This window comes from Coregonus lavaretus (assembly GCF_964263955.1).
Source record: "Coregonus lavaretus genome assembly, chromosome: 9".
NCBI lineage: Eukaryota > Metazoa > Chordata > Actinopteri > Salmoniformes > Salmonidae > Coregonus > Coregonus lavaretus.
The window spans coordinates 7,169,482-7,181,587 of NC_139996.1; the positions used below are offsets into that span (position 1 = coordinate 7,169,482).

The 12,106-nt window shown below is 46.2% G+C and overlaps 1 pseudogene across 1 annotated transcript; it reads right to left on the bottom strand.

The window, feature by feature from the left end:
- Window positions 1-1,722: 1,722 nt before the first annotated feature.
- LOC311135133 (L-lactate dehydrogenase B-A chain-like) lies at window positions 1,723-8,575 on the bottom strand (annotated as a pseudogene). Its single transcript, XR_014615399.1, has 7 exons — window positions 8,443-8,575; window positions 7,784-7,901; window positions 7,372-7,545; window positions 7,060-7,233; window positions 6,677-6,794; window positions 6,267-6,390; window positions 1,723-2,461 (listed from the first exon to the last, which is right to left on the bottom strand). The product of XR_014615399.1 is annotated as an L-lactate dehydrogenase B-A chain-like (transcript).
- Window positions 8,576-12,106: the final 3,531 nt, after the last annotated feature.

The following is a 12,106-nucleotide window of genomic DNA, read 5'->3' on the forward strand; positions in this document are numbered from 1 at the left end:
ACGCGCACCGTAGGCTTGGTGCGAGGAGCAGGAACCGGCCGGGCGCACTGTAGGCTTGGTGCATGGAGCAGGAACAGGCCGGGCCGGGCTGGCGACGCACACCGTAGGCTTGGTGCGAGGAGCAGGAACCGGCCGGGCTGGGCTGGCGACGCGCACCGTAGGCTTGGTGCGAGGGGCAGGAACAGGCTGGGCCGGGCTGGCGACGCGCACCGTAGGCTTGGTGCGAGGAGCAGGAACAGGCCGGGCCGGGCTGGCGACGCACACCGTAGGCTTGGTGCGAGGAGCAGGAACCGGCCGGGCTGGGCTGGCGACGCGCACCGTAGGCTTGGTGCGAGGGGCAGGAACAGGCCGGGCCGGGCTGGCGACGCGCACCGTAGGCTTGGTGCGAGGAGCAGGAACAGGCCGGGCCGGGCTGGCGACGCGCACCATCCACTTAGTGCGGGGAGCAGGAACGGGCCGGACCGGACTGGTGACGCACACCACTTGCTTGGTGTGAGGAGCGGAACTGGGTTTCGTCATAACCCTGCGCTCCCTCAGCTGCCTACCGAGTTCCTCTCGCCGTGCCTCAATTCTCACCTTCTCCCTTATCGCCTCCAATAGCTCCACCCTCTGCACCACTAACTCCTGCTCCCTCTGCGCCAATAGCCCCCTTAACCTGGTGGCCTCCTCACCTAACCTCCTACTACGCCCTGTAGCTGCCTCCTGCTGCCCCGTCGCCCATGCCGTATGCCCCCCCCTAAAAAAATTTTGGGGTTGCCTCTCGTCCGTCCGACGACAACACTGTTGATGCCGTTGCTCCTCTCTCCGTCGCGCCTCTACCGTCTCACTCCATGGACGGCGATCCATCCCGGACTGGATTTCCTCCCAGGTCCAGGACCCCTGCCCGTCCAATATTTGCTGCCACGTCCAGGCTGCCTGCTCCTGGACACGCTGCTTGGTCCTGGTATGGTGGGATCTTCTGTCACGATCGTTAGACGGAGTAGACCAATGCGCAGCGTTAGTTGCAAACATACTTAAACTTTATTATCTTCAGTGATAATATGAACAACAAAACAACAAAATGAAACGTGCAGTCCTACGGTTTAACACAACCAACAAGGAACAAACCAAACGGAAACAAGATCCCACAACACCTGTGGGAACACAGACTGTTTAAATATGGCTCCCAATCAGAGACAACCAGCAACAGCTGACACTCGTTGCCTCTGATTGGGAGCCACTCTGGCCAACATAGAAATAGAACAACTAGACACTCAACCACAGCACACAAACACAATGAATCTACACACCCTGGCTCAACATATAGAGTCCCCAGAGCCAGGGTGTGACACATTGATTAAAAATGATTCAGTCTCTGAAACTAAAGAAATTAGACAGGACTTCATTAATAAATTAATTAATACATTAATAAATTAAGCATAATTCCAGCACCAATAAATAATCTTGCTTTATTAATTTACACATCAAACAACATGATTGACAGATTATATTTCCCTTCATTCTGACAAATGACTGAACCATTTGCTGATCCCACACCTGAATAAATGTTTATTTTTTTTATAGCGCTGTTCACCAACCCAAAGACGCTTCAATCTGCCCCTTCTCCAGTAAAGCAGTCATGTAGAAAGTAACCCTGACACCAAGTACCCACGACCATGGGATCAACATAGAAATAGAATGACTAGATCCTATTTCTATGGTGACCCAACCCCCTCCAGATGCCAGGGAAGCTAAGAACAGTACAAGAGTGCAAGATTTTGTAATTTTTTTACAGTGTAGCCCAGTTGTTAAGAGTGTAGTGCTAGCAATGGAAAAGTTGTGGGTTCAATTACATTTACATTTTAGTCATTTAGCAGACACTCTTATCCAGAGCGACTTACAGTTAGTGAGTTCATACATTTAAAATGAATGAAGGGAATTAGCCCAGGGAACAAATACACTTTCAAAATATATGCAATCACTGTACTGTAAATCGTTTTGGATAAAAGCAACTGTTTGCTAAGTGGCATATGTTGAGTTATAGGTGATCAGGAGAGTGGGGCTCTGTCACAATTATCTCGCCTTCCTCCAAAAGTGTGCACTAGTTCACTTCCCTTCATTGATTTGAAAGGAAATTACTAGTATAAGAAATATGGTGGAAACTCGCACTAGGCCATGCCTCCAGCAATCCAATGCTTTTGGATTGTGTGAATCTAGATTAGAAGATTGTGAAGGAGTCCACACTTAAGGACAAAGGAGATATTATTGGGACCACCCTGGGGGTAAATGGAGTGTAGCGCCCCCTGGTGTTCTGTTACACATCTGTCAGGTCCTTCTGGATTCCCCACAGTGTGTCAGCGCTCTGTTTTAATTGGCCAATCTCGTCGTCCGTCAGAGTCATGTTGACCACGCTGGCCACGCCACCAGCGTTCAGGACACACGGCAGACTCAGGTACACCTCGTCCTTGATCCCGTACATGCCCTATAGATCAACAGCATGGACAATTTAGAGCAGTGTAGGGGTGTGTGTAATTTGTGTGCATGCATTTATATCTGTTGTATGTACTAATATGTACTAATTGACTGGTAGTGTTTATATATATATAAACACTACCAGTCAAAAGTTTGGACACACCTACTCATTCAAGGGTTTTTCTTTATTTTTACATTGTAGAATAATTGTGAAGACATCAAAACTATGAAATAACATCATATGGAATCATGTAGTAACCAAAAAAGTGTTAAACAAATCAAAACATATTTTATATTTGAGATTCTTCAAATAGCCACCCTTTGCCTTGATGACAGCTTTGCACACTCTTGGCATTATCTCAACCAGCTTCATGAGGTAGTCACCTGGAATGCATTTCAATTAACAGGTGTGCCTTCTTAAAAGTTATTTTGTGGAATTTCTTTCCTTCTTAATGCGTTTGAGCCAATCAGTTGTGTTGTGACAAGGTAGGGGTGGTATACAGAAGATAGCCCTATTTGGTAAAAGACCAAGTCCATATTATGGCAAGAACAGCTCAAATAAGCAAAGAGAAACGACAGTCCATCATTACTTTAAGACATGAAGGTCCGTCAATACGGAACATTTCAAGAACTTTGAAAGTTTATTCAAGTGCAGTGGCAAAAACCATCAAGCGCTATGATGAAACTGGCTCTCATGAGGACCGCCACAGGAATGGAAAACCCAGAGTTACCTCTGCTGCAGAGGATAAGTTCATTAGTGTTACCAGCCTCAGAAATTGCAGCCCAAATAAATGCTTCACAGAGTTTAAGTTACAGACACATCTCAACTTCAACTGTTCAGAGGAGACTGTGTGAATCAGGCCTTCATGGTCAAATTGCTGCAAAGAAACCACTACTAAAGGACACCAATCAGAAGAAGATACCTTCTTGGGCCAAGAAACACGAGCAACATTAGACCAGTGGAAATGTGTCCTTTGTTCTGGAGTCCAAATGTGAGATTCTTGGTTCCAACCGCTGTGTCTTTGTGAGACGCGGTGTGGGTGAACGGATGATCACCGCATGTGTAGTTCCCACCGTAAGGCATGGAGGAGGAGGTGTTATGGTGCTTTGCTGGTGACACTGTCTGTGATTTATTTAGAATTCAAGGCACACTTAACCAGCATGGCTACCACAGCATTCTGCAGCGATACGCCATCCCATCTGGTTTGCGCTTAGTGGGACTATCATTTGTTTTCAACAGGACAATAACCCAACATACCTCCAGGCTGTGTAAGGGCTATTTTATCAAGAAGGAGAGTGATGGAGTGCTGCATCAGATGACTTGGCCTCCACAATCCCCCGACCTCAACCCAATTGAGATGGTTTGGGATGAGTCGGAGAGCTGAGTGAAGGAAAAGCAGCCAACAAGTGCTCAGCATATGTGGGAACTCCTTCAAGGCTGTTGAAAAAGCATTCCAGGTGAAGCTGGTTGAGAGAATGCCAAGAGTGTGCAAAGCTGTCATCAAGGCAAAGGGTGGCTATTTGAAGAATCTCAAATATAATATATATTATGATTTGTTTAACACTTTTTTGGTTGCTACATTACATTTTTACATTTTAATCATTTAGCAGACACTCTTATCCAGAGCGACTTACAGTTAGTGAATACATATATATATTATTTTTTTTATACTGGCCCCCCGTGGGAATCGAACCCACAACCCTGGCGTTGCAAACGCCATGCTCTATCAACTGAGCTACATCCCTGCCGGCCATTCCCTCCCCTACCCTGGACGACGCTGGGCCAATTGTGCGCCGCCCATGAGTCTCCCGGTCGCGGCCGGCTGCGACAGAGCCTGGATTCGAACCAGGATCTCTAGTGGCACAGTTAGCACTGCGATGCAGTGCCTTAGACCACTGTGCCACTCGGGAGACACATGAGTCCATATGTGTTATTTCATAGTTGTGATGTCCTTACTATTATTCTACAATGTAGACAATAGTACAAATAAAGAAAAACCCTTGAATGAGTAGGTGTGTCCAAACTTTTGACTGGTACTGTATATATATATATATATATACACACAGTGGGGAGAACAAGTATTTGATACACTGCAGATTTTGCAGGTTTTCCTACTTACAAAGCATGTAGAGGTCTGTAATATTTATCATAGGTACACTTTAACTGTGAGAGACGGAATCTAAAACAAAAATCCAGAAAGTCACATTGTATGATTTTTAAGTAATTAATTTGCATTTTATTGCATGACATAAGTATTTGATACATCAGAAAAGCAGAACTTAATATTTGGTACAGAAACCTTTGTTTGCAATTACAGAGATCATACGTTTCCTGTAGGTCTTGACCAGGTTTGCACACACTGCAGCAGGGATTTTGGCCCACTCCTCCATACAGACCTTCTCCAGATCCTTCAGGTTTCGGGGCTGTCGCTGGGCAATACGGACTTTCAGCTCCCTCCAAAGATTTTCTATTGGGTTCAGGTCTGGAGACTGGCTAGGCCACTCCAGGACCTTGAGATGCTTCTTACGGAGCCACTCCTTAGTTGCCTTGGCTGTGTGTTTCGGGTCGTTGTCATACTGGAAGACCCAGCCACGACCCATTTTCAATGCTCTTACTGAGGGAAGGAGGTTGTTGGTCAAGATCTCGCGATACATGGTCCCATCCATCCTACGGTGCAGTCGTCCTGTCCCCTTTGCAGAAAAGCATCCCCAAATAATGATGTTTCCACCTCCATGCTTCATGGTTGGGATGGTGTTCTTGGGGTTGTACTCATCCTTCTTCTTCCTCCAAACACGGCGAGTGGAGTTTAGACCAAAAAGCTCTATTTTTGTCTCATCAGACCACATTACCTTCTCCCATTCCTCCTCTGGATCATCCAGATGGTCATTGGCAAACTTCAGACGGGCCTGGACATGCGCTGGCTTGAGCAGGGGGACCTTGCGTGCGCTGCAGGATTTTAATCCATGACGGCGTAGTGTGTTACTAATGGTTTTCTTTGAGACTGTGGTCCCAGCTCTCTTCAGGTCATTGACCAGGTCCTGCCGTGTAGATCTGGGCTGATCCCTCACCTTCCTCATGATCATTGATGCCCCACGAGGTGAGATCTTGCATGGAGCCCCAGACCGAGGGTGATTGACCATCATCTTGAACTTCTTCCATTTTCTAATAATTGCGCCAACAGTTGTTGCCTTCTCACCAAGCTGCTTGCCTATTGTCCTGTAGCCCATCCCAGCGTTGTGCAGGTCTACAATTTTATCTCTGATGTCCTTACACAGCTCTCTGGTCTTGGCCATTGTGGAGAGGTTGGAGTCTGTTTGATTGAGTGTGTGGACAGGTGTCTTTTGTACAGGTAACAAGTTCAAACAGGTGCAGTTAATACAGGTAATGAGTGGAGAACAGGAGGGCTTCTTAAAGAAAAACTAACAGGTCTGTGAGAGCCGGAATTCTTACTGGTTGGTAGGTGATCAAATACTTACGTCATGCAATAAAATGCTAATTAATTACTTAAAAATCATACAATGTGATTTTCTGGATTTTTGTTTTAGATTCTGTCTCTCACAGTTTAAGTGTACCTATGATAAAAATTACAGACCTCTACATGCTTTGTAAGTAGGAAAACCTGCAAAATCGGCAGTGTATCAAATACTTGTTCTCCCCACTGTATGTGTGTGTGTGTGTGTGTGTGTGTTGTGCATTGGGTATACTGTAATCTGTGGGTGTAGGTGTGTGCTTGTACATTACATACATTGTCTACACACTTACACACATTCTACACTCTCACTTACATATACAGTACTGTGTGTGTCCTTCTTACCTTGACCATGGTAGAGACAGGGTGGATCCTGTTCATGTTCCTGATCAGACTCTCTGTCAGGTCAGCTACACTCAGGCCGATGGCCCAGTTAGTATAGCCCTTCAGCTTGATCACTTCATAGGCACTGAAACTCACACAGTCACATTTTAAAATCTCAGTAGCCTTGCAGTTCGAGAAGCAGGGTAGTAACCGGTAGGTTGCCAGTTCGAATCCCAGGGCTGACAGTAAAGATTATTGTGGAAGTGAGCAGGCAACCAGACTGCCGTTGTGACCTTAAGCACTACATTTACAGAACTCCATTACAGTGAGAGAGCAGAACTACAGAAATTACATTTTAATTGACAACAATTTACACCAATAGTAATAGAGATAACAGGTTGCTTGAATAGGACTGTGTAGGCCTACATTACCTGTTGACCACCTGCTTGTGCGTCTCCTTCCAGTTCTCCTGGTCAGCATCAGTACCGATGTCAGGGTTCAGCGTCTGCAGGTTAACGCCTGCTACGTTAACACCGCTCCACACAGGGACTAGAGAACACACACAGTGTTAACCTAATTAAAGGTTCACTTCTTAAGGCCCAGACAGATTAACAGGTCTCTCACGTCTCACCTTTATCACAGTAACACTAAAGGAGGGGGTTGCTACTATTTATAGTAGAAGAATTCAAAAGCAAATTTGAATGGTACAAAAACACACATGTCCTGACTTCCTGAGTGTGTATTTTTTCATTTGTCCTAATTACGCACCGCACACACGCGCGTGCACAAATGCACACACACACCGGACACTTACCACTGGTGTCTCCGTGTTCTCCCAGGATCCATCCGTTAAAGCTGGTAGCGTGGATGCCCAGTTTGTCGGCCATCAGGTAACGGAAGCGGGCGGAGTCCAGGTTGGTGCCGCTGCCGATGACGCGGTGCTTAGGCAGGCCGCTCAACTTCCAGGTCACATAGGTCAGCACATCAACTACGGCCATGGAGAGACATCTGGGCTTAGACTACACTGCTTTAACAAATAATTGGAGTCACTAACACTAGTGTGTGTGTGTGTGTGTGTGTGTGTGTGTGTGTGTGTGTGTGTGTGTGTGTGTGTGTGTGTGTGTACCTGGGTTGGTGACCACGATGATGATACAGTTGGGGGAGTGTTTGATGATCTGGGGGATGATGTGTTTAAAGATGTTGACATTCCTCTGAACCAGATTCAACCTGCTCTCTCCTTCCTGTTGACGTACGCCCGCCGTTACCACGACGATGCGAGAGTTAGCCGTCACAGAGTAGTCTGGCCGTGGGAGAGAAATTAACAAGTTCAATTTTAGTTTATTAGAACATTTTAACACATATTAAAAGACAACGTGACCAATAAAATCGTTGAGAATTATACTAAAAAGTCAAAACATGTATTTATATCGTGGTCCCCTCAGTCAGTAAGGGTACTGAATATCACAAAGACATTTGACACGCAGAGGGCGGCCATCTTGGCTCTCTGGTTTCCTAGTGTCCCATTGCTACAGACTAACCTTTGCCGGCGACTATCTTGGGTGTTTTAAGGAAGAGGCTGCCGTGCTGCAGATCCATAATCTCTCCCTTCAGCTTGTCTTCCATCACGTCCACCAAGGCCAGTTCATCAGCTAGCTCCTGCAGAGAGATGGGGGGGGGGGGGGGGAGAATTACCCCATACAGGTAATTCATATAAGTAAATGGTAATATTATTGATTACATATCATTTGCATTTGTACTTCTAACAATCTATGTTTTATAAAAGAGTTGAACACACAATGAACGAGGTGTTCCTACACGAGCAATAACACCAGCACAAAAGCATAGTAACAACATTGTTATAGCACTAATAAAGAGGGAATGTTTGTGTAATACAGACTACTGAGAGATGAGCAGAGAGTAATCCAGATACTACTGTAGTAACAGGTTATACTGTAGAACAAGATGGGGGTTAGACTAGACAGGTTATACAGTAGAACAAGATGGGGGTTAGACTAGACAGGTTATACTGTAGAACAAGATGGGGGTTAGACTAGACAGGTTATACTGTAGAACAAGATGGGGGTTAGACTAGACAGGTTATACTGTAGAACAAGATGGGGGTTAGACTAGACAGGTTATACAGTAGCAATGTGTCTGACATGAGTCAGTCCATAAAACACAGCAGGTCAGGTCTTACCCTGAGCAGGATGCTGACAGCACAGGCCATGCCCACCTGGCCGACCCCCACCACTGTCACCTTGTTCCTGGGGGGGCTCTGGGGTCCCACTGAACAGGGGGGTGATGAGCTTCTGAAGGATAGAGGCCATGTTCAATGCTGGAGGGAGAGAGAGGGGAAAAGAGGGGGGAGAGAGGGGGGAGGAAGAGAGAGAGTGGAAAAGAGGGGTGAGAGAGGAGGGAGGAAGAGAGAGAGTGGAAAAGAGGGGGGAGAGAGGAGGGAGGAAGAGAGAGAGTGGAAAAGAGGGGGGAGAGAGGAGAGAGGAAGAGAGAGAGTGGAAAAGAGGGGGTAGAGAGGAGGGAGGAAGAGAGAGAGTGGAAAAGAGGGGGGAGAGAGGAGAGAGGAAGAGAGAGAGTGGAAAAGAGGGGTTAGAGAGGAGGGAGGAAGAGAGAGAGTGGAAAAGAGGGGGGAGAGAGGAGGGAGGAAGAGAGAGAGTGGAAAAGAGGGGGTAGAGAGGAGGGAGGAAGAGAGAGGGGGGAGAGAGGAGGGAGGAAGAGGGGAGGGAGAGATAAACAGGTGGGGAGGAAGAGTGTACCTGGTCAGTAAGTATTTTACATGTCCAAAGAGATGCAATAGTGAACCCTCAGACACAAGCAGGACAAACACTTTGCCAGACCCAGCTAGGATTAATTTAGGTTTCATTAAATAATTGATGCACTCAACAAAAAAAAACGCTGTGTCGCTTTAAAATGGCAGGCTGGCAGCAGAGGTGAGAGATTAAGGCTTTAGACCTGCATGACTTTCGCCTACACCCATTTCTTACACACACACAACCATTAAATCAACAGCCAAACCATATCACTGTGCAGAGCTGGTCGATCCTAGCAGGAAACCCTTAACTTCCTAAGGCACAAACAATAACAACAACAACAATAACAAACAAATCCTTGCTTTGTTTGAGGATGCTCCGAGCTGCAAGGTATAAATACCACCCAGTAATCAACATGTCTGACTAGACCAGACGAGAGCTACGGTGTGTCCCCGTGCAACCACAGCACCTCACAAAAGGACAGTATCCTATGTCCAAATCCTTTCAGGTCAGGAGGAATACGGTAGATGAGCTGTAGCACTACAGAGTCGGAGCATGTGACGCAAGCCCAAAACGAGGGCGCACTACAGATTGTGGCACAGTGACAGCAGCACAGAGCTCTAGAATATGCGCCTCCTGCTTTTCCCGACAAGGCTTTAGGTTTACGCTTCGAACACACCGACTGTTTTTACGCTTCGAACACACCGACTGTTTCATTGCGTTTTGGGACACCAGAAGTAAACTCAGCAAAAAAAGAAACGGCCCTTTTCAGGACCCTGTCTTTCAAAGATAATTCGTAAAAATCCAAATAACTTCACAGATCTTCATTGTAAAGGGTTTAAACACTGTTTCCCATGCTTGTTCAATGAACCATAAAGAATTAATGAACATGCACCTGTGGAACGGTCTTTAAGACACTAACAGCTTACAGATGGTAGGCAATTAAGGTCACAGTTATGAAAACTTAGGACACTAAAGAGGCCTTTCTACTGACTCTGAAAAACACCAAAAGAAAGATGCCCAGGGTCCCTGCTCATCTGCGTGAATGTGCCTTAGGCCTGCTGCAAGGAGGAATGAGGACTGCAGATGTGGCCAGGGCAATAAATTGCAATGTCCATACTGTGAGACGCCTAAGATAGCGCTACAGGGAGACAGGACGGACAGCTGATCGTCCTCGCAGTGGCAGACCACGTGTAACAACACCTGCACAGGATCAGTACATCTGAACATCACACCTGCGGGACAGGCACAGGATGGCAACAACAACTGCCCGAGTTACACCAGGAACGCACAATCCCCCCATCAGTGCTCAGACTGTCTGCAATAGGCTGAGAGAGGCTGGACTGACGGCTTGTAGGCCTGTTGTAAGGCAGGTCCTCACCAGACATCACCGGCAACAAGGTCCCCTATGGGCACAAACCCACCGTCGCTGGACCAGACAGGACTGGCAAAAAGTGCTCTTCACTGACGAGTCGCGGTTTTGTCTCACCAGGGGTGATGGTCGGATTCGCATTTATCGTCAAAGGAATGAGCGTTACACCGATACCTGTACTCAGGAGCGGGATCGATTTGGAGGTGGAGGGTCCGTCATGGTCTGGGGTAGTCTTGATGGGTTCAAAACCTTGTTTCTATCTGGTAAGAAACAGCCCTGGATCCACTTTTATCGTACAATGAAAGACTGAACTTCATTCCTTTGAGATTAGTGACCAGAATCTGGCTATAGAGGGCCAATCCCAGAAACAGTGTACAGTGCTATGAAAAAGTATTTGCCCCCTTTCTAATTTTCTCTACTTTTGCATATTTGTGATAATGAATGTTATCAGATCTTCAACCAACACCTAATATTAGATAAAGGGAACATAAGTGAACAAATAACACAACAATTACATATTTATTTCATTAACACAGTTATTCAACACCCAATTCCCCTGTGTGAAAAAGTAATTGCCCCCTTACACTCAATAATAATAATAATAAGCCATTTAGCAGACGCTTTTATCCAAAGCGACTTACAGTCATGCGTGCATACATTTTTTGTGTATGGGTGGTCCCGGGGATCGAACCCACTACCTTGGCGTTACAAGCGCCATGCTCTATCAGCTGAGCTACAGAGGACCACAATAACTGGTTGTGCCACCTTTAGCTGCAATGACTCCAACCAATTGTATTTTTATTTCACCTTTATTTAACCAGGTAAGCCAGTTGAGAACAAGTTCTCATTTACAACTGCGACCTGGCCAAGATAAAGCAAAGCAGTGCGATAAAAACAACAACACAGAGTTACATATGGGGTAAACAAAACATAAAGTCAAAAATACAAACAGAAAATATATATACAGTGTGTGCAAATGTAGTAAGTTATGGAGGTAAGGCAATAAATAGGCCATAGTGCAAAATAGTTACAATTTCGTATTAACACTGGAATGATAGATGTGCAAAAGATGATGTGCAAATAGAGATACTGGGGTGCAAATTAGCAAAATAAATAACAATATGGGGATGAGGTAGTTGGGTGGGCTAAATTCAGAATGGCAGGTGCAGTGATCGGTAAGCTGTTCTGACAACTGACGCTTAAAGTTAGTGAGGGAGATAAGAGTCTCCAGCTTCAGAGATTTTTGCAGTTCGTTCCAGTCATTGGCAGCAGAGAACTGGAAGGAATGGCGGCCAAAGGAGGTGTTGGCTTTGGGGATGACCAGTGAGATATACCTGCTGGAGTGCAGACTACAGGTGGGTGTTGCTATTGCTATGGTGACCAGTGAGCTAAGGTAAGACAGGGATTTGCCTAGCAGTGATTTATAGATGACCTGGAGCCAGTGGGTTTGGCGACGAATATGTAGTGAGGGCCAGCCAACAAGAGCGTACAGGTCACAATGGTGGGTAGCATATGGGGCTTTGGTGACAAAATGGATGGCACTGTGATAGACTACATCCAATTTGCTGAGTAGAGTGTTGGAGGCTATTTTGTAAATGACATCGCCGAAGTCAAGGATCGGTAGGATAGTCAGTTTTACGAGGGCATGTTTGGCAGCATGAGTGAAGGAGGCTTTGTTGCAAATGCTTCCTGTAGTTGTTGATCAGTCTCTCACGTCGCTGTGG